Consider the following 20786-nt stretch of genomic DNA (forward strand, 5'->3'; position numbering starts at 1 on the left):
TGCCCGGCACCAGGACAGCTGTGCTCGCCGGCCCTGCAGGAGATGGAGCGCTGCCGCCTGCGTGTGGGAGGGTGAGAGGAGATGGGAAGCGGCCTCAGGCAGCGCCCTGAGAGCAGCTCATATACATGCACATCCCGTCACAAACCTCTTCTGACAGCAGGAGTTGTTGAGCATGAAATTGTGTATGGTTTTGGAGAGGGCAGAGAGTGTGGAGAATAAAAAGGGGGAAGGTGGAGCGGTGGAAGTGATCCAGCATCGCCCATGTTGGTGATAGAAGGAAGTCAGGGGAAAACATTAGGCACAGTGGCACACGGCAGGCAGAGAGCTGATTGCAAAATTATCCATGTGCCTCTGCACCTCATTCCCATTCCTTCAGCGAATGCACAGTGCCACAGCTCACATCTAGATGAGGCGCAGATATTTAATGAAACCTACTAACAGTCCTCGGGATGTTTGTTTTAAATAGTGAATAAACCATGAAGCGAAGCTTAGCTTCCAGACTTTTTCACCCACTGTAAATTTATTTGTAAAAATCCCATTAATGTTTGGGTAACACCAGGAACGTTGGTGCTGCTATCCCAGGAGGCAGGAAGCACAGGGAACCTGGTGCTTCTGCTGGGCAGGTTGGTGTGTCTTGGAAGAGCACCTCGCTCTGCCCCAGAGATGCTTCCCAGAGATGACGGATCATCACCAGAACACAGGAACCAGAATCGGTGAGATGGGAAACAGAGGTCTCTTCTATCAATTTAAAGGACTGGGTTTAGCTCTTTGAGCTTGCTTTAAAGGCTTCCTTCCCAGTAAGAGCGTTGATCGGTGGCAGATTTGCATACTCATCCTTCACTGTATGGGGCATTTATGGCACCAACAGCTGCTGTTCTTCTGTTTAAGTAAAACAGGGAAAAAAGTTAAAGCCAGTGTTTGAGCCACGAAAGCTTTTCTTTCACTGTGAAAAACACATACATTTCCCAGAATATAATTAAAACTGTTTAATGGACACTTGTTTTTCAATAGTTCCAACTAGCAACAGATATTGGCTTTGCTAAAACATCCCACTACCCTCATTGTTTGCCAGATTTGCAGCATCAACATGAGAAGGGAAACCATGGAAAAGCTTCACTGGTTTTCAAATCCTTTTAAGGATTTCCCAGTTTAAAGAGCTCTAATGAGAGCGCTATTTTTTATTACCAGAACTGCGTCATATGTGTGCCCTACACCACAGCCCTGTGTTGGGAAGTGGGAACGAAGGGCCCACATCACTGTGAACTGGGTGGCAGTCCCAGCAAGCATCAGTCTCCCAGGGGGATATGAGTTACACCTCGCAGGATGATTTACCCCAAAGTGAACTTGCGTTCTGCCCATTTTCGAAAGTCCTTCTCCACTTGTTAGACACTTCTGGAAGCAGCCTATCCCAGCACTCAGATCTCAGGTTCAGCTTCGGAGAGCTCAGCTTTGTTCCAGATTTGTTGGCTGCCTGTTGTTTACGTTTTTGTGGAACAAAGATAAGGCCTCAGTTTCGCGAAAGGCTTGTGAAATACAAATAAGAACGTGGTGTTGTTATATGGCAGCACTTCAAAGCTGAGCTTCAAACCAATTCATATGGAAATGTCCAAACAAGGCAAGCTCCGATGTAGTGCTCAACCAGCTGTACCTTGCACTTAACATCATTACTGTAGAATCTCAGAACCACAGAACAGTTTTGTTAGAAGGGCCCATACATTCCTTCTCCTGTTCTGCGGGCTGGGTGACCCCACCGGCTGCCCATGGCCCATCCACAGCCTCGCCACCGCCAGGGATGGGGCACCTGCAGCTCTGCACAGCAGTGCCGGGGCCTCACTGCCTCTGGGGAAAGAACTTCACCTTCATATCTGACCTAAATCTCCCTTCTTTTAGCTTGAAGCCATTTTCCCTCGTCCTGTCTGCCAGGGTTTTAACATTACTGTGGAGTCTCTTTGAATTTACCGTGGCAGAGATGAGAATGGGGAGGTGGATTAACCAGAGGAGAATCCTCAGGCAGGTGTCAGCATGGGCAGCTGCGTCCCAGCACACACGAGCACCAGGGCACAAGGCACCAATGGCAGTCAGCACAGCATCACACACTGCCCACATCCCCCAGGATAGGGGCTGCCTCCCGCACCACTCACTTAGGAGCCTCTGAAGGCACAACTGAGTTTGCTGCTGGCTTTTCCCCACTTACAAAGAAATGCAATGAAGATTAACTGTGCTAAGTAATGACAGCTTAGAGGGGTTTAGCTGCCTTAAGGGACTTGTTCCGCACTCTGGAAAAGCTTCCCGGAGAGTACAGCACAAGTTTACACGTTGCTTCCCTGGTCCATCTTCAAGAGATTTTAAGATAACACTGAAATAAACAAACTTGAGATGTGGTTCAGTGATTGATCATTTAAAACAACAGACAGTATTTTCTCTCTGTACATTTTTAAAATTCCATTTGCTATTATAAATAATAGACCTCCTGCCATCTGTGAACACATGAAATCACAGACACTTCTTAAAAGCAGAATACGTCATAATAGAAAATGCTTTCATGTCTACAAAGTCTCTTTTTTTTTTAATCATTCTTCACATGTTTTGTTTTGAACATGAATAGTTGGTAAGCACGTGTTGAGAACTCAGGGCACTCCACTGCACACTGTCACTCCCTCATCAACAGCAGGACGACTTACTGAGCACATGATCTTCTTGTCTGGTAACTATGGTGATATGCAAAGCTTCCTTAGGTTGGGTACAGTCTTCTTTATCTGTGTTGGAGTCCTGACTAATAACGATTATTTTTTTTCCTAAGAAAATAAATGAAAAAGTGGAAATAGCAGTTAATAAACACCATAGCACAAACTAAAGCAGACCAACAGCTAGCTGCAACGCTTTATGTTTTCCTTTATGTATATGCATGACTTGACATTGTATTTAATGCAGAAAACATTGTAGCCAAGGTCAAAATTTGAATTAAAAATATATATATATATATACGTGAATATAGAGTAGGGTGAGGTTAGAGTGGATTTGCCAAACCAGCTCTTGAATGTGCTTACTTCTCGCTTCTGTATTTAAGCCGTATCACTTAAAGCGAGGTGGCCTCCTGCTGCTCTCCTGTGTAATGCAGTTTAGCTTTTCACAGGAACACAAGCCTCAGATAAGTGTTCTGTCACATGCATCTCACAGCCCTGGGGATTCATTTCTCATGCAGTCCTTGTGGGTTGGACTGGCTGAATTGCTGAAGAGGAGCCATCCCTATAATAATGTTGACAGTGATGATGATCAATGAACACCCAACTGGCAGCGTCACCTATGAAAGCGTCCAGAACGCATCACTTCCACACGTCTTCCATGGAAAAATGAAACTGCAACAAATTCCTGTAAGACCATGGAATCAGTAAGGTCAGAAAAGGCCTCTAGGATCACCAAGTCCAAGCAATAAAGAAAATGTTTGAAGGGATTTAATACATTTGCTGCTAACACACAACATTTATTTACCAAACACAAATGCCTGGTATCTATCTACACTGATAATGCATTTAGTTTTTCTTCCTCCCCCAAAATCCAGCATGCAGCTCTCCCTGCAGATCAGCCCCTGCCTGAGGGCTCTGCAAACTCAGGGCAGATGAAGGTACCTGGGTTGTTCCAGACTCATCCAGGAGTATACAAGAATGACAAATTGGAGATGTGCTACACAGCCACCTAGCCAAGCAGAAAGGTCGAGCCAGCGCTAGGTTGAAGAACTGGTATGCTCCCTTCATCTGTTTACTATGTATCAGGTTTATTTGGAAAAGACTTACAGATTTTCCTTTCTCCACAGCAGCTTTCAACACACAGCAAAGACTCCTGCACAGGCTCAGCCTCAGCCCTCCATCTCCAAGCCATACCAGGTCAGAGAGCTGCTACAAACCCATTTATGGGGTGGTGACCAGGCTGCCCAGCTGCAGTGAGTTACCAGGACAGGTTCACAGGGTGATCTGCTGGGAATGGGGCATTGTGATCCCTGTGGATTGATGTCAACGCTGGGTGAAGCTTCTCTCCAGCAGTACGCTCTGGAGCACATTTTTATAGTATTGAGGCTGGTGTGAGTAGGTGCAGCAGCAACTGGAACAAGAGTTTGGATGACTCAAACACAGCTGAAGGGAGGGCAGGGTGAGGTGGGGTTAATGCTGGGATGGAGGGGTGCAGGCAGCTTCTGTGGGGCTGTGCTGGCACTCGGAGCAGAGAAGAGAGAGGTATAACCACAGCAGTAATTGCTGAGGAATATCAGAAAGGGTTTGTTCACAGCATCCTCTGAGCCTCACAATAAAAAGAAATAAAAAGGACAGTAATTGGCCACAGGGGATAAAGTTAATGGTAAATACTCTAATAAAAGGAAGCAGACATGCTGCAAGAAACTCACTTACATAGCTTTTCTTCGGTGTAAGAACACTTTCCCCCACCTCTGTTTTATGTGCCAGCAACTTCTGCAATCACAGGCTACAAATGAATAGAACTCATTCCGTTGGCCTGAGCTAGAAACCATTCCTGCCCAGGTGGAGAAGTGTCAGCACTCACACCTGCACTGTGTGATGCACTGTGAGCTGATCAGAGCAGGGGCAGAGCTGGGGGCTCTGTGGGCACTGCTGAGCTGAGCTGGAGCACAGCAGGGGCTGGGGCCTATCCTGCTCTACCATGGGGTGCAGGGGTCTGAGCTGTGCCAGTTCTACAGACAACGGATGATGTTCTTCTCAGCAAATGACTCGTTTTTTGATGGATGTTTTAAAATATCTTACTGTGCACGTTTAAGTGATTTTCTGAGGTGTTATTTAATCTTCTTGCCGGCTAGCAAAGAGAATGAACTATTTGAGGCACACCAAACTAACACAGCTTACTCCGCTGCCTCTCCTGGAATGATGCAGAAAAGCAAGTCATGCCCCAGTCACTTTCGGCCACGCTCGGAATTTCACTGCTGAGTACAACGCCTAAGTAAATTTATGTTGCTATACTTGGTTGTTTCAAGCAAAGCTTAGGAAAATTGCCAGCAGAGATCTATGCTCCTGCTTTCCCTTTCTGACATTCTGTTTGGAAGAAGTGTATATATTCAACACCAAATATGTATGAAAAATCCACACAGAAAATATCAGCACAAGGCCATCAAATTAATCCAATAAAGGCTAGAACTGCAATAATAACAGTTGATTATACACTGGGAGAAATTTGTAGCACTCTATCAAATCTCCAGTGCTCAGCGTCAGGTGATGTGTAAAGCACCATACATCAAAGCTGAGCGCAGAAACCTGCCCTGCTGCAGGACTGCAGGCTATATCATAAGGAAAAGCCAACTGGAAAACGTTTATCATCCTCTTTACATCTTAAAAAGTTATTTATTACCATCATACATCATGTGGCAATTGGGGGAGAATGCTGTAATCGATGACTTTCACCTCTTTTTGCTCACTGTGTTGTGCAGGGTCACTCCTCTTGAATGCAGTAATTATTTTGAAATTATTTTCTGAATTATTTGGCTCATTTGTTCCCTTTTCAAACAAAAGTCAGTAGTGATGCTTTGCCTGGGCAGCTGCTTTTTGGAACTGAGAGGTGCAAGAATGGCACTGTGTTATCCCTCTGTTTGACTGGAATAGAAATAGCTCCCAGCCAGATTTCTGGTTTGAATACGGGGTAAATATTATATGTGTTGACTATTCATCATCTTTCATCTCAAAAGATCCTGTTCTATCTTCAATAATAAACCATATCTACAATTTAGTTGCTCTTCAGATATAGGAATGTATAGTGTGATTAACTTCAGCAAAGTCAAGGGAGTTTTGGACACCGGAATTAAGTAATGAATAGCCGTGCAATGGATAGCAAATCTGACAGAGAAAAATGGTAACTGCTAGCTGCCATAAACCTCTATACAGCATGCTAGTCATTAAGCACCTGCTTGCCTTCTTGGTTAGTGTGTGGATAATGATTTTTAGTTTTTTTAATGGTGGATTTTTAAATTCATATTATTATGTGTGGCCTATTTTCAAAACTATTATTCTTTGTGTGTCATTGAAACTGAGATTGCTGCACAGGATCTTGGTTTTGTACCAATCAAAGAAGCAAAAAATACACTTTGTATTTAAAAGACATGTTCTATAATCATTCATTTGTCCCATTAAGGGAAAATCTGCAAAAGTTCTTTGGTGCGTTAGCAATCTCTGCCAAGAAAGTAATTAAAAAAAATATCTCGTAAGATATTTACTTCAATGCTTCATCACCAACACATCATTATGCAGGAAAATGCCAAAAGTAATCGCTGCCTGTTGCCGTTGCAGTGTTAAAAGGAGCACTAAAATTACACTGTGCTCCCACTCCATTTTCAGCTCCGATTTGCACAGGTTCTTGAACCAGGCGCTTTTAAGGCTCCTTTCTTCCTGCCGGAACTCCTACGAGCAGCTATTGACATTTATTGCCTTATTTTTTGCCCGATCTATTGGAAACAACTACACTATCAAATCAATAAGACATATGGTACCCATCTAAATACTAATTAAGTTGTACATGTAATAATTCCTCCAGGACTTCAGAGTTGCATCTTTTGAAATGGTAGTTGCTAAGGCATAGTGGTCAGAGTGCTGTAAAAGTAAAATTAAGAACAACAGGAAATCAAGATGCATCACCCCATGCTGTCAGTGGTCAGTCATGTCCACTAGCATTCATGGGTTGTACTTTCCACCCTTGATATTGGCATACTTTCTTGGGCTTGGGAATTGAGGAAGCCCTGGAATATCCTTGCCCAACAGTGTGCCCACTGCCATGGACCCAGAGATGGGAGCTGAGGGGCCATAGCAGGACAGGGGGGTGCTGGGTGTCCTCCCATTCCTTCCCAGCATTGGAACCCCCAGTATCCATCGGTGGAGGATGAGTTGCTCAGTCTGTGTGAACAGGAGAGCTCTGCCCCATTTCCCTCAGCTGGTTTGGATGTTGTGCCTCTCAGTTCTGGGGTGGAAGAGTACAAAGCAGCACTCATGATTGCAGTGGGCTGAAGAGAGGGAGCTCGGGGAGGAGGCACACAGCTCTGAGTTAGGAATGCACCAAGGAGCTTCAGCTGAGCAGGTAATCCTTTGTGCAGACCTAGGATGATTTAGAGAGGACAAGTATCACAGTAAAAATATGCTTGCACTGCACCCTGAATAAAGCATCATATGTTTCCTGTCATCATAATGAAAACTGTTTATAAATTCACATTTCGTTGGGGAGGGAGAGGGGAAAAAGACAAGGCTTCATTTGACAAAACCCTACACGATGAGCAGCAGAAAGAAGACATTATAACATGGCACAGCTCAGCAGGATGGACCACTGAGATGCAGGGCAAGGCTGCCTAAGCTGGGTGCTCTGCTCAGGGGGGGAGAAAAGCATCGTTGATGGGTCAGAATGATGCCTTCAGACAGCAAAAGGACGTGGTGCTGTGCCCTAATCATACACTCAATATGGGGTAAGACAACACTGGATGCTTCATATGATGTATATAATATACAGATTATATATTCTGAATTTCAAAACCCCTGTATGTGTAAAGAAATAGCAGTGTAGCACCAATACTTGCTGTATTTGTAGAGCAACGTGAACTGAATAATGGGAAGAATTTGCATCTCTCAGAATTCACAAACATAAAAGAATAAAAAATCAAATGATTGCAATCAAACATACACCTATCAAAGCTCCATGCACAAAGATTGAATAAAAACATTGACAGTGGTCGTGTTATAAATTTAATCTTTTATCCTCTCCTGTAATTGTAACCCCATGATATCCAGACCCTGGTGGAGCTGCACCATTTGCCATGTTTAATACACCTGGCAAAGAGGTGTTTCTTCCTAGCAGCAACGGAACACAGCCTTACCTCCACAACACGTTGCCCATTGGCAAGAAAATAATATTGTACCTTGATATTTCCCAATTTTGAAGGCACTCATTATATCACTTCTTGGTCCTTATTAATTGAAATGTCTTTACATTTCAGTGAATGCTGGCTAGGAAATTCCATTGGTCAAAGCTGTATAAGTAATAATCGGGATTTGGCCATGACACTTTTCTAGGACTGCCTTAAGGTGAAGGAGCGCTTGCAGACTACAGGAGGAGCAAACCAGTGACATCTGGGCTGGTAAGTGACACCCAACTGTTCCAGCAGTCAGTGCCAGGTGTATGCATGGCATCTGCTCCCTCACGCTCAGAACACAAAAGCTGTAGTTGGAAGATGTTTCTTCAACTAAAAGAGGGCAAAGTCACTGAGGCAGAAAGTCTACATCCAATTATTCACTCAGCTTTCTACCTGATGGCACACTTCCCATTTAGCTGTCTAACAGTCATAGCTGAAAGCCTACGGAAAAATGAATTCTTTTGCTTGTTAGATAATCTTTGCATAAACACCGAAGTCTCTAAAGTCACTTCCTTTTCTAAACTGAAGTAAAATGAAGCTGCACGCCAGTAACTTCCCAGCTTATGTGCAATGAGAGGGAGAACAATGCTTAGAAACTTATCCTGGAGACACTGCAGGACATGAATTCTGTGTCACCCACGGATGGAACAGTGAAAGGATATAATAGTCAACTCTGAATGTTTGGAAAGTACTACCTAAAATGTATTTTATCTTTAATTAAAGAGTTGTTGAAATAAGATAGATAGAAAAGATATTTCTTGCATTCATAGAACTAAAAATGTAATTAAGCTTAACCAATATGATATCAATGACCTAATCTCTCCTCAGAAAAATCACAGCATCCATTTGTCATACAAAAGAATAAATTTTAGAAATGATGAGAGAATGTGTTTGGATGCTGAGAGCTGCACTGAGGGCACGGAGCAGTGCAGGGGCAGAGCCCTGCAGAAGGCCTCAGCATTGAACCCAGCAATCTGCATTCACTGCACAAATGGGCAGATCGTGGCCCCTCACTTGAGAAAATACTCTCTGCAACAAGATGGCAAGGTCCCTTGTCAAAAACAGGAGGTGAAGATCAATAAATATTTAAATTAAATGAGATGTTAATCAAAGGCAGGAAGGCTGGTGACATTTACCCAGGCGAACATGGGAACTGGCAGCAGCAATCACTGACATCGATGATTATGTTCAAGAGCTCCTGGGTGTCCCAGAGGATGAGGAAGGGAGAAGAGTGCTTATCCGTAAGAAGAAGGATTGAGGGAATTACAGCCCGGTCAATCCAGATTCAGTGCCTACGAATACAGCACAGCACAGTCTCAAGCAGGTGATTTATTAACTGCTGGCAGTAATAAATAGAGCTGGCCACTGTGATTTGCAGCTTCACACTGCAAGACTTCATGGCTTGACTGCTCGCGTCAGCCAAGAATGATAGGTCCATAGGAATCTGAATTTGAATTTGATAGGTCCGTAGGGATTTGTCCATAGGAAAAAGAAAGAAATAAGTAGTTGTCAATGTTTACGATAATTTTCTACTTGCTGCAGCTTGTGCACTTATCAGAGCCAACTGAAGAAGTTATTGCAGCCAAATCTTTCATTTGCTTGAGACTTTCACAAGTTCTGTTAATTTCACAATCTTCTGCATTTGTTAATAGTGGCATGAAGATATTTTGTGAGTACATTTGGGATAATAGGCTGATCATAAGCATTTTGCACGAAGTATACAGAATTTCTTATAAGATTTCCATGACTGCTCACCCATACTTCTCCTGGCTGCCCGAGGATCCCACCAGCAAAAATGTGAGACCTTGATTCAGCCTTAAGAAGCCACAGTGGCCCAACAGTGTCTTATATTCAATGTGGTTTGCTCCTATAGAAAGCTACCTTTTGCATAGGCAAGAAAAACGTTCTGTTAATTTCTTTGATGTACTGCCTCAAGACAAATTCTTCTGTCATTATACCTTCACGTGTATAGAGGTGCACACGTTCCTTGTGGTGTGTGAAAGGAAGGAGGGAGCTGACTGCTTTTGGCTCCTGAAACACAGAAATCATTTTCAGTTTTGTTACTTGCTTCTAACAGCAATACTTCACCGTGTCCTGACCTCCCACATCTGATAATGCTGCACTCAGAGCTGTTTGTTGCTCTTGTGCCAATCCTTGAAGCTGGCAATCAAAATGAAATACTTAATGTGGTGTAGCCAAAATTATTTTAAAAGTCATATTTGAAATTCTCTTGGTTTGAAAATATCAGTGAATGAGCGATGACTGAAATATTCTGGAAGCCTAAATAGGCTGTTAAAGGGACCCATGCTACAGAATTTCAAACTTCTCAAATAGCAATTTGTCTTTTCTCAAACCTGGGTTATTCCTCACTTCTCTCTAGTTCCACTCGCTCTCTTTGCTGTCAACTCCAGCAGAAGAGGATTGATTTCATGTTTTCGTAGTTAAGTTATTCAGTGTGAGCTTAAGACCTACGGCTGTCATGTAATCTTGCTCTCTGGTGTGTCACATCTGGCTCAGCAGGCGTCACACGAGCAGAGCCATAAGTAGGTCATAGATCCCCAGGTTCTCCCTCCCTCCAGCAGCACCACCCACAGAGCCCCACATGTTGCTAGAGGGCCACTGGACCTGCCCAATGCCCAGGTCTCAGCTTGCAGTTTTTGTTGCAGATTGTCCCAATAACATTATTAGCAAAGGCTTTAGACAGCTTTAAACTCGTAAGCCAGATGAACTCCGATAATATTGCACTAGCATTTCACTCCAGCATTGCGGTGTGCCTCTCCTACTCATCATCTCTGCACAGGAGAAGCCAAGGAAAAACGAGTAAGAAGGTTAACAAAGCAGAAACATATTTTGAATCTTTCCATCTTGAAAAATTTGGAGTGATAAATAAATCTACATTTATAAACTTTTAATGAACAGCTGAGATTCAGAAGTGATACAAAAGAAGAAGTGAGGAATGCGTTCTTTTGAAGCGTGCTTCCTTTCTGCTTGATGCAGAAGTAGTCTCCATGTGGTCCCATGATATCTCAGTACTGATGCATAGTCTCAGCTCCCTTCATATCTTGCTGAAAGAGCAGCTTGCTTACTTTTTATGAAGCTGTTTGGCGTTTTTTCAGTTCCTTTTCCTAATTTTTGTCCTGCTGTTTCTTTGAAGTATTAAATTTGTCTGCAAATAAGGACTTCCTGGAATCAAATTTGAGGAACTAAGAATATGCATTTAATTAAATGGAACATAGCTGCCCTGTCACCACTGGGTTCTTCCTTGCTCCCTCTATGCTTCTTCTCTTCCCCCTCCCTGGTGTTGAGCTCATGGCTGACAGTCCATTCCAACACATCTCCAAGATTTGTATCACTCCAGAAGCAGTCTTTCAATAATTAGTGAGTTGTTCTTTCAACTGTTCTTAAGTGCAAAATTTGCATAATGCTGCTACTAAAAATTAGCTTCAAAGTTATCAGTACACTTCTAAAAACCTCTTCCTATAGGAGGCATTTTGTCCCATTGTTCCAAATGTTTTTAATAAGCAAGAATCTCAACCAACAATGAACCAGATTTTTGCAACACTGATACCAAGTAGCTTCACATAGTAAGAATCCAAATTAACTTTGCAAAGCCATACATTTTGGGAGAAGAAAATGGCTGGTGTATCCATATTATGAGATTATCTATACATTGTCTATATTATACATTATCTATTATCAAATCCATCTTGTGGCTCCAAGAAATGTTTTCCAGACACTGCTTGAACTCTGGCAGATTAGTGCTGTGACCACAGCCCTGGGGAGTTTGTTCCAATGTCCTTTAGGCCCTTTCCCATCTCCACAGCCCTCCTTTGGACTCCTCTGCTGCCACCAGAGCCCCCAGTCCACTTTATGCAGCGCTGCCCTCCGGCCTCTCATCCTCCAGTCTGTACATAGATCCAGAGCTGTCCCATTCCAGGTGCAGAATCTGACACTTGTTTTTATTAATCTTCATGTTCTTGATGATTGCTCAGCCAGTGGCTGTATTGTTTTTCAGCTATTTTTCGGTAGCACCCAGAATAATTTTCTCTAATGATTTTGCCAAGTGTTGATAGGCCTGTAGCTATCAAGGTCTTCTTTCTTTTCCTTGAAAACTAGGACCACATTCTCCAGCTTCCAGTTGACTGTGACCTCTCCAGATTCCCAAGACCATTGACAAATGATTGAGAGGAGTTTCACAGTGACATCAGCCAGTTCTTTCTGTACCTTGGGATAAATCCCGTCAGGCTCCATAGGCTTTCTATGCACATCTAGCTGGAGCAGCAAATCCCACACAAGTTCAACATCAGCTGGGAGTTGTTTTTGCAATCAGTACTCCAACCCAGGGCTCCTGCAGTGCCCAAACCCCATGGATTCTGATGGAGCACAGCAGAACCGTGGACAGCAGGAGTCCGACAGCCCTGAATCCTCTTGCTGTTGCATCTTTAGTGCTGCCCCTTTATATCCTTTTAATATATATTTTAAATACATTTATCCAAATGTATTGCTGCTTATTACCATCCTGAGATCTCTTTGTTTTAAGCTGTCACAGAAGTCCTGCATGTTTTCAAATTGCATCGCTCTCTCCTAATCTTGTTTTCATAATGAATTTTATTTAAGTCTAATATAGGCATAATGTAGAGTAATGTATCTTCTGCACCTCCAAATGAATGTTAAAAGTGTAAATTCATTATTTCTCCTTCAGCAGATCTCCTTTTTATCTCTGTTCTGTCGACATTAGAGTAATACTTTTTCTCCTGAATACACTGATGAGGATCCCAAACTAATTTTCACAAGAATGTGAACTCCTTTAAAACACGCTCTTATCGTATTGTACAGACCTCTTCAGCTATAGCAGCATTTTCACGTTTATCTCAGAGTTAATTTTCAAGCGGGTCTTGTTCAGCATTTGCCTCTGTTTGCAGGGCAAGGCCAAGCCTGGTGCTGGGCACGTGCTGCTCCTGTTGGCGTGGCAGCCTCATGGAGTCACAGCATGGAGCTCTCCTGGGCGAGGGGCAGCACTGCTCCAGCCAGCTAACAGTCCCAGCTCTGGTTAAAATTGCTGCCTGCTTCTGAGCCTGCCACGAGAAAGGGAAATCGGTACTGCTGGCAGATGGATGTGTCATGGGCTGTACTCATGCACATTTGTCCCTTGTTTCAGTTGCTCACCAGCGCTGGTAAAACCTTTGACCAAAGGTGTGCAGGTAGTAATTGAGCTTAACCAGTTTCAAAGGAAACCTTTCCAGTTTTCAGAAAGTTTGTACTGAAAAGAAACGCCAAAACTTCCAAAAACACAGTCCTAAAGTAAATGCAGTTTAAAAATAAATCAGCAAAATATCATTCTTATTGCACCTGACTCATTTTCCATTGCTCTATGGAAAAATTATTTGAAAAAAAGGAAAAAAAAAAGATGAATTCTAATAAAGCAGTTATCCTGAAAGATATTATCGCAAGATTGATTAACATATATCACTTTCTTTGAACAATAGCTTTTGGAGAGAAAAAAAATATATTATCCATCAGTCTTAATCCATGGAAAAGTTATTAAACACTTATTTCTCAATTGGTATGGTAAAAATCGATACATGATTTTAGAAAGATGTGTGCAATGTTTTCTTAAGAATTTGTACTTTTGTAATCTTCAAATAGTGGTAATTGTTTCTAAGCTTTTATAGATTTCTCTTTCACATCCATGATTTTACACTGCTGTAACTTTTGCCAACTTACTGAAGTGATTCCCACTTTACAGCAACGGATGGTAAAAGGAAAATTAAGATGCCACTCAATTCATCAGCTGGGTTTGTCTTTAAAGAAATAGAAATGATGCACACGTAATAATGGCTGCAGCTTAGTTCAGTATCCAGCCTCATAGGCAGCAAGTCCTGGCACATGGCAGGCTTTGCCATAATGCTTTGAATCCCTCTTAGAAATTGCATACTGAAGTTCCTAGGCCCATACTCAGCCTTTTGGTGCTGCTTTTCATTAGTGCAGTGCAGTAGGTAAGGACCACTCTTTGCATGCAGATCAGTGCTACCTGACTCCATCCTCAGAGTGAAGCCATCAGAGCCTGGGAGTTTGGTTGGGTAACTAGCAACAAGAGGTACGTTTCTCCGAACATCAGTAGAACAATTGCTAAGGCAAACTAAACAGATCAACGATTTCTGGACACAAAAGTTGTGTGGGAAGAGAGGGTAAACTGACTAAAATACAAAGCCTGTTCTTAAATATACTTTCCCCTGTACAAATACCCTTAGGGATGTGAATTTTCGTTCCTTGTACTTGTGTCCTAGTTTCTCTAGTTTCTCTTAGAAGTTCAGAAGCATCACAAGCCCACCTGCTATGTCACGTTCGTAACCGATTTGTTATCGTGAGTCAATGAATCATGTAATATAATGTAATAATGAGCAGGTCGGGCTCCAGTGTTTATTAGCTGATGCTCTCTTATATAAGTTCATGCTGAAACAGAGTCCTTCAGCCAAATTCTTCCACTTACCCTGCTGTTCAGGGACAAACCAGGGGTACTATAGGAAAAAGCGGAGCTGGGAGGCACCAACGCACTCCTGAAAGCCGCTCGGCCATATGAAGGGATATTAAAAGGACACAGATATCTGAGCACATTTTGCTAAAGAAGGCAGACTTAATTTTAGCTGGCTGGCAGATGGGGTATCTCATTAGCCTGTCTTTTCATCTTATTTCACGCAATTAAGCAGACTCGGGAGGGCCCTGTGGAGCTGGCCGCCTTCCAGCGCCTGGCAGAGCCGGGCTGCGCGGCCTGCCTGCCGCCTCACTGCTCGTGGCCACACGCACTGCTGTGCAAAGCAGCACCCATGGCTGCTGCATCCCGGCCCCTGCGTGGTGAGGGCTGTGCGTTGCCCACCAGCCCAGGATCGGTGTGCTCGGCCCTCACGGCACGCTGGCTCTTGCCACGTGGACTTCTGCCACCGTGGCTTGCTGGCTGGGCCAGGCCCCGGCTGCTGGGCCTGTGTCCGCGTTTGGCCGGGCTGTGGGTGTAAATGAAGCCCGTTCCTCTGTAGGATCTGTAGGACAGGCCCCACACTTTGCCATCAGTTTACTCGGTTTTTGCTTTGTTCCCATAGAAACGTGGGGGGTTTTGAGAAGAAGTGCAAAGCTAAAGACAAAGGAAATAAAACAAAGCAAAACCCATCAAACCTTCGTGTATCTGTGCAGTGGGGGAAGAAAATAAAATCCTTGACTCCTTTCTGCATCCTGTAAAGCGGAGTAATTTAGTTGGCAAAAAAGAAATTCTCTCATAGATGTGATCCTTTTGAATTGTTTGCTTTTTTTTACTGAGGCAATTTCGGCAAAATGCTTAGCAACACACATAGAAGGGAGCTGCTACATCTTTGTATTAATTCTAAAAACCTCAATTTCTTATTAAGTCACAAGAGATAGCTCTTGCTTTGTTTCCAGCAAAAGGTAATTTGGGCTTTATTTTATTTAGAATGTTGCCCACCGTGCTGGAGAGCTGAGATTTCTTAATTGCTTTGTTGCAAAAACAATTTATGTGGGTTTTTTTAATGAGTTTAATTTTCTTTAAAGTTTTTCATGAGTAAATGTGGCAGCATTTTTAAATCAAATAAATTATCCACATAGCTGCCTCAGTGCTCCCATCATTACACTAAACATTTGAAGATGCTACCTCCACAAGACTTATTATAGAGAAAATATGTGTACAAAGAAGGAGTTTGAGTTGGCGTTCAAAAAAATAAAAAGAAAAAAGAAAAATCAGCAACTAAAATACAATAAGCAAGAGAGAGAAAGGGAGAGAAGTTATTACCTGTACCCTGGAAGCTGTCCTCCTACTACAGAGCTGGGAGCTGAATCCAACACGGTGAGTTGCCATAGGAAAAAGTGGTTTTGAGAAGATGGCAAAGTGTCTGATCACACTGCTTTTCCTCAGAACATGTGTAAAGCAACTCATATAACTAAAGTAATATAGGGATGGAGCAAAGGAAAATCGGTCTTGATGGCCTGTGTCTGTGTTTTCTTCCATTGCCATGAACAAGGATGGTGGCAGCCAGAGAGGGTCGTGCCCAGCTGTGCCAGTACAACAAATAAACTGGCAGTGTAGGGCTTGGGTGACAAGAATAGGACAATAGCCACAAACAAGAAAGCATTCTGCTGCCTATGAGCTGAGAAAAATACAAAACACTCTGCCTGGTTTGGATTTGACCCCATGTATGAATATCAGTACCTTTCCAGCAATTAAGTAAATGTTTGTGATGAGTATAAATAATGATGGGGACTCACCTGGAGTTTTCACTCCTGCCAGCACTCCACGCTGGTAAACGTGCAGTCCATGAGTCATGTCAGCAGTGACGGGAGGGTTGGCTGCCTGCAAGGAGCATCTCCTCGGATGCGCAGGAACAGAGGCTGCCAGTGGTGGGGAAATACCAGGCTGATGAAGGATTACCAGCCCAGGGTCTGCTGGCTTGACTGACTGCATCAGAACATTAGGAGAAAGAGATGAGAAATTGTCACTATTGAAATTAAAACACGTGGAGGAGAAGTTTGTGAAAGAAGAGGAAGAGAGTCTCTCTGCTCTTTCATCAGGTATTTTGATGAAAACAGAGAAAAGGATCCTCACAAAAAGAATAAATGCACCACAGAGCGGCTGAGAAAAGTATAAAAGAAATTACTGCAAAATGTGAGAAGGAGACAGGTACTGGCCCACTTAGGCAAGGGTACCAGAGAACACGTAAAGCCTTTTCTTTCTTTGTGCCCGATAGTATGTTTTAAAAATCCTTCCTCTGGGATTCAAAGAGATAATGTGCAAAACAGAAAGGGATACATAAAGACCAAGAAGTAATTCCAGTGTTTTAGGAGACTGAGATAGGAAATTAGAGGAGGAACACAACACTGTGTGCACTCATCTTAAAACCTGGCACTAAAAGAAATCCATAAAGCTAATGTTAGTAATGCAGAGCTGACAGCACTCTGTTCCCAGCCACACATGGGAGTAACCCTGTGTGTCCCCTGTTGCGTCTGATCCTGGCACTTGTGAGCAAGCTGCCATGTGTCTGAAAAGGTCACTGTTCCATCAAATGTTGGGAAGATTTCAGGAAGAGATCCAAACCAAAATCTCTAAAAATGCCTTGATTTCCTTACCTGGAAGTTGACCATAAGCTCACTACCATCTCAAAGCTGCAAGAACTAGCCTTGAAACACATGCATCATTCTTGGTTGTGAGCTGCAGAATTTAATGTGGTGAATTTACATGACATATATCTGTTACAGATAAAGAATTCATAAAGTAAATGTTGAATCCCTTTGTTACCAAGCAGATGGGAACATTTCTACCATAGCAGGCTAATGATTAATTTATACAGAAGTGCTGGGACAGCAGACAAAAAGTTCCATTTATTGTCTAGACAGGAGACATTCCCACCTTTCCTGTCCTCTAAAGCACTGCCTTTTCTAAAACTCAAGCAAAGCCTGCCCACAATTCTTCGAGAAGTGCATTAACCTACCTGCTCAGTTAAACATAACAGGAAGGGCTGGAATAGAGGCTCAGATGTAAACATATCTTATAGCTTAATGTACAGTGTTTGTAATGACCTCATCACAATTCCCAAACTGCAAAACTGTATCTACGACAAGCAGAGAAGTTTATTGCAATCGAAATCATGTTCTATTTTACTTCTTGCTCATCTCTAAACGCAAGGATTGTGTGTTTTGACTGTAGTGAATTCTCACTGCTCCATCCTTTTGGTGCTCGGCTGGCAAGCTCACTTCCATCAGGTAAAAATATTGTTTGGGTGAAAGCCGAGTTGGAAGCCGGGAAATTTCATGTCAGAAAGAAACAGAGAAAGAGGAATTAAAACTGTGCATGCTAGGGAAAGAGAGGCAGTTTCCAGCCAGGCACATCTCCCAAAGCAGCCCTCCATGAGCGAACTAGGAGGACACTCTCCAGCTGTGTTGGTCACTGCAGCCACTTGTTATTTGCTCATCACACAGACACTGCGGTTCATGAAGAAAATGTGACATTTGGGCTCATGATCCAAACCAGGCTAACATGACACTATCTATCAGTCTGTAAGTGAAGAAGCATGGTGAGCAGGAAGGCAGTCACACAGGAGTAAGTGCTTTTCATCTCTCTTCCAGTGCAGCCAAATATTTCCACGGTAAAAAGGCAGAAATGAGGTGTTTCTCTGGAGCTGATGCCTTCTCAGGCATTTCCGAACAGCATCGACCCACACTTTCCCAAGAACAAGGGTCTCTGACTGCTGACACTTCATTTCTTCGTGGTGCCACCTCCACGAAATGACAACTTTAAGCATGCTGTGACAGTGACAGCTAATTAGTGTTTTATGATACTGTAACGGTGTCATTCCTGAAAGTATCACTGTCCAAGATGATGAATTAACATGGCGTCTCTTGCATGGCAATACTCACAGCAGCAGCACTTGGTAGTCAGGCAGGTCACCCCCTGTAGGACACTGGTGCTCGGCGTGGGTAGGAGTACCTTGCTATCTCAGAGCAGCCAGGCTCATTTCTTCCATCACAATAAATACATGAGCTCATCAGGCTGCTCAGGACTGTTCTGAGCATTGCCAGCTATTCCACTAGTCAGATTCTTACCTTGAGAATGTTTTTTTCTGCATAATAATGTTACAGCTTGAGAAATGCTGATTCAGATGAGATATTATTTATATGCTCACAATGCATGCCTGGAAATTAAGAACTGAAAGGAAGGTCTCTGGTGACCATCAAGTCCATGATGCAGCCAGTGCATCTCCCTTACGTTTTGCTGACTCTCAGCAGGAGCAGCTAGTGTGATTTTGATTTATTTCTCACGTGCATTCAGGTGGCTTTCCAGATTTCCTTTCAGTCCCAATGACTCTGCACGGTGCGTGACCTGAAAGCACACTGAGCGATCAGCAGGGGCTGTGCCTGGCTGGGAGGTCTTGCTTTGTCCATGCATCCCTTGGGGGAGTTAAGGCTGACATTGATGTGGATGTAGGTGATGCACCTGGAAGAGCCCAGCCTCTGCCCCTCCGGGGGTCTGGCACAGCATGGCAGCAGGGCAGACAAGGCCTGCTCTGGGGGCCTCTCCATGGCAGCTGAGGAGCACCACCGCTCTTCTACAGCCCTCACCATGGCTGGGCAAGAGGCACTGGGAGACAATCTCCAAACGCAGACCAAAGGCATGGCTTCCCTGCCAGCTGAGGTGAAAGCTTTGGGGCCTGGGCACGGCGTGAGCCACGCGGCCTCCCTGAGGCACAGCCCTGCTGCCGTGGCCCAGACAAACTCATCATGGCTCCTAATTGAACAGCATCCGGCTCCTTCTTTCTTCTTCTTTCAAATGGGTTCTGCCTCTGTCAGGAAAGTAAGAGTCTGTGTCGCCCTTTTTTCTTTTCAGAAAATATGAGCGTTTTTTCTTCTCTTTTTTTGTGCAAGATTTCAGCTCTTTGACTTCGAAGAAGAAATCATTGTGGAGAAAGTATTTCTTGAAATGATGACGGAAGCAAAATTATATTCCTTTGTAGAAAACAGGGACATTTGAAGACAGGCTTAGCATCTTTGTTCTTTGTTCCAGAAAGTGTGAATGCTCGGGCTCCTAGACCATTAATCCTTCCCCATTTTGCTTTTTGAAGATGAGCATTGCAGAGAATGAAGCATTGTGCTCAAAAGTTCTTTTCAGAAAATATCTTTTCCCTCCACAGTCTGTTGCAGTCATCTTATAATTTGTAGGAAGACTCGGCAATTCACAGCTTCTCCTCATTAATATTTATTTTCCAGGGACACCCCGGTGCGGCTGGGCTCTGCCCTGTTCCTGGGCTCAGCTTTGCAATGGGCTTGGGCACATGGTGGGGATGTCCCCATGGGCCGCGTGGGTGAGCAGGGGCTCCAGGACCACCTTCTCCCACTGTCCCTGCTCCCTGCTGGGGAAGCCCGTGCCTCGCAGCCTTCCTTTACTCTCTCAGTATTAGTTTTACATCCGTTTTTCTCTATATTGCTGGCTCCAAAACTATTTCAAACAGGTTTTCAAGATCTGCTTTCATGAGGACCCGAAACTTAATTTACTGCCTCCCACAGCACCTTAGCATGAATATTAGGCAAAACTAAATAATGTTTTCCATATATTTCCGTTATAAAGTGCTGCTCTTTTTGGGTAACTTTCAAAAATCATCGAACATATCCACTTTTCTTGCTGAAGATAGATCCTAAAGAGGACATCAATATCTCACTGGTTTTTGAGTCAGCTGTGAGTGTAGTTTATCCCATTCCTCATTTATACTGGATCTGCCTTATTTTCACAGTTACTCAGTCCTGGTATATTAGTCTATGTTTTTTAAAGCACTACAACACATCTCTGGAATATTTTCCTTTAAAAGGCATTCTGCCATTTTTCAGCCTGTTTGAAAAAACATTGGCTTTTCTATGGAAAAAATGATTGTTCAACCAGACTTCTATTTGATGGTCCTCACTCCAAAATACCCAGCAATTTTGCACATCACTGCAGTGCAGAAGCCCATCTGCAGCTGGAATGCAGATGCTGCTGGGACGGGGCAGGGGCAGGGAAACCTTCTGTGTGCGTGGACGGTCCTTCCAGAGGTGAATTCTTCACTGCATGGATGCTGTGTTACCATACTCCTCAGAATGAATTTTATGTGGTTTAATCAGTGAGACTGAAATCAGGCTGTCAGTAGGCAGGAGCCACACGGCAGTGGCGCGGCTCACACGCAGGTAGCACCCACAGTGCAGGGCTGGCTCCCAGAGCAGCGGGGTGGCTTCTGCTGTGAACATATGGGCTCGCAGTGTGACCTGGAATCACCTCGAGCTGTTACTGGAGTGAATTCACATTTCTATTTATCTTTCCATTTCTATTTACATCTCATGTTCTCCCTTTCCTGTATTACTATGT

General features: G+C 43.6%; 2 long non-coding RNA genes across 2 annotated transcripts; both read right to left on the reverse strand.

Annotated features, from left to right (window-relative positions):
• Nucleotides 1-585: 585 nt before the first annotated feature.
• LOC116236187 (uncharacterized) lies at nt 586-4006 on the reverse strand. Its single transcript, XR_004168507.2, has 4 exons — nt 3792-4006; nt 3048-3369; nt 1333-2795; nt 586-879 (listed from the first exon to the last, which is right to left on the reverse strand). It is a non-coding gene; the product is annotated as an uncharacterized LOC116236187 (long non-coding RNA).
• An 8631-nt stretch (nt 4007-12637) lies between these two features.
• On the reverse strand, nt 12638-18384 carry LOC149916927 (uncharacterized). Its single transcript, XR_016468996.1, has 3 exons — nt 18314-18384; nt 16169-16358; nt 12638-12975 (listed from the first exon to the last, which is right to left on the reverse strand). It is a non-coding gene; the product is annotated as an uncharacterized LOC149916927 (long non-coding RNA).
• Between the last annotated feature and the right edge of the window lie 2402 nt (nt 18385-20786).

Source organism: Phasianus colchicus, chromosome 9, assembly GCF_987193195.1.
Source record: "Phasianus colchicus chromosome 9, bPhaCol1.hap1.1, whole genome shotgun sequence".
Lineage (NCBI taxonomy): Eukaryota > Metazoa > Chordata > Aves > Galliformes > Phasianidae > Phasianus > Phasianus colchicus.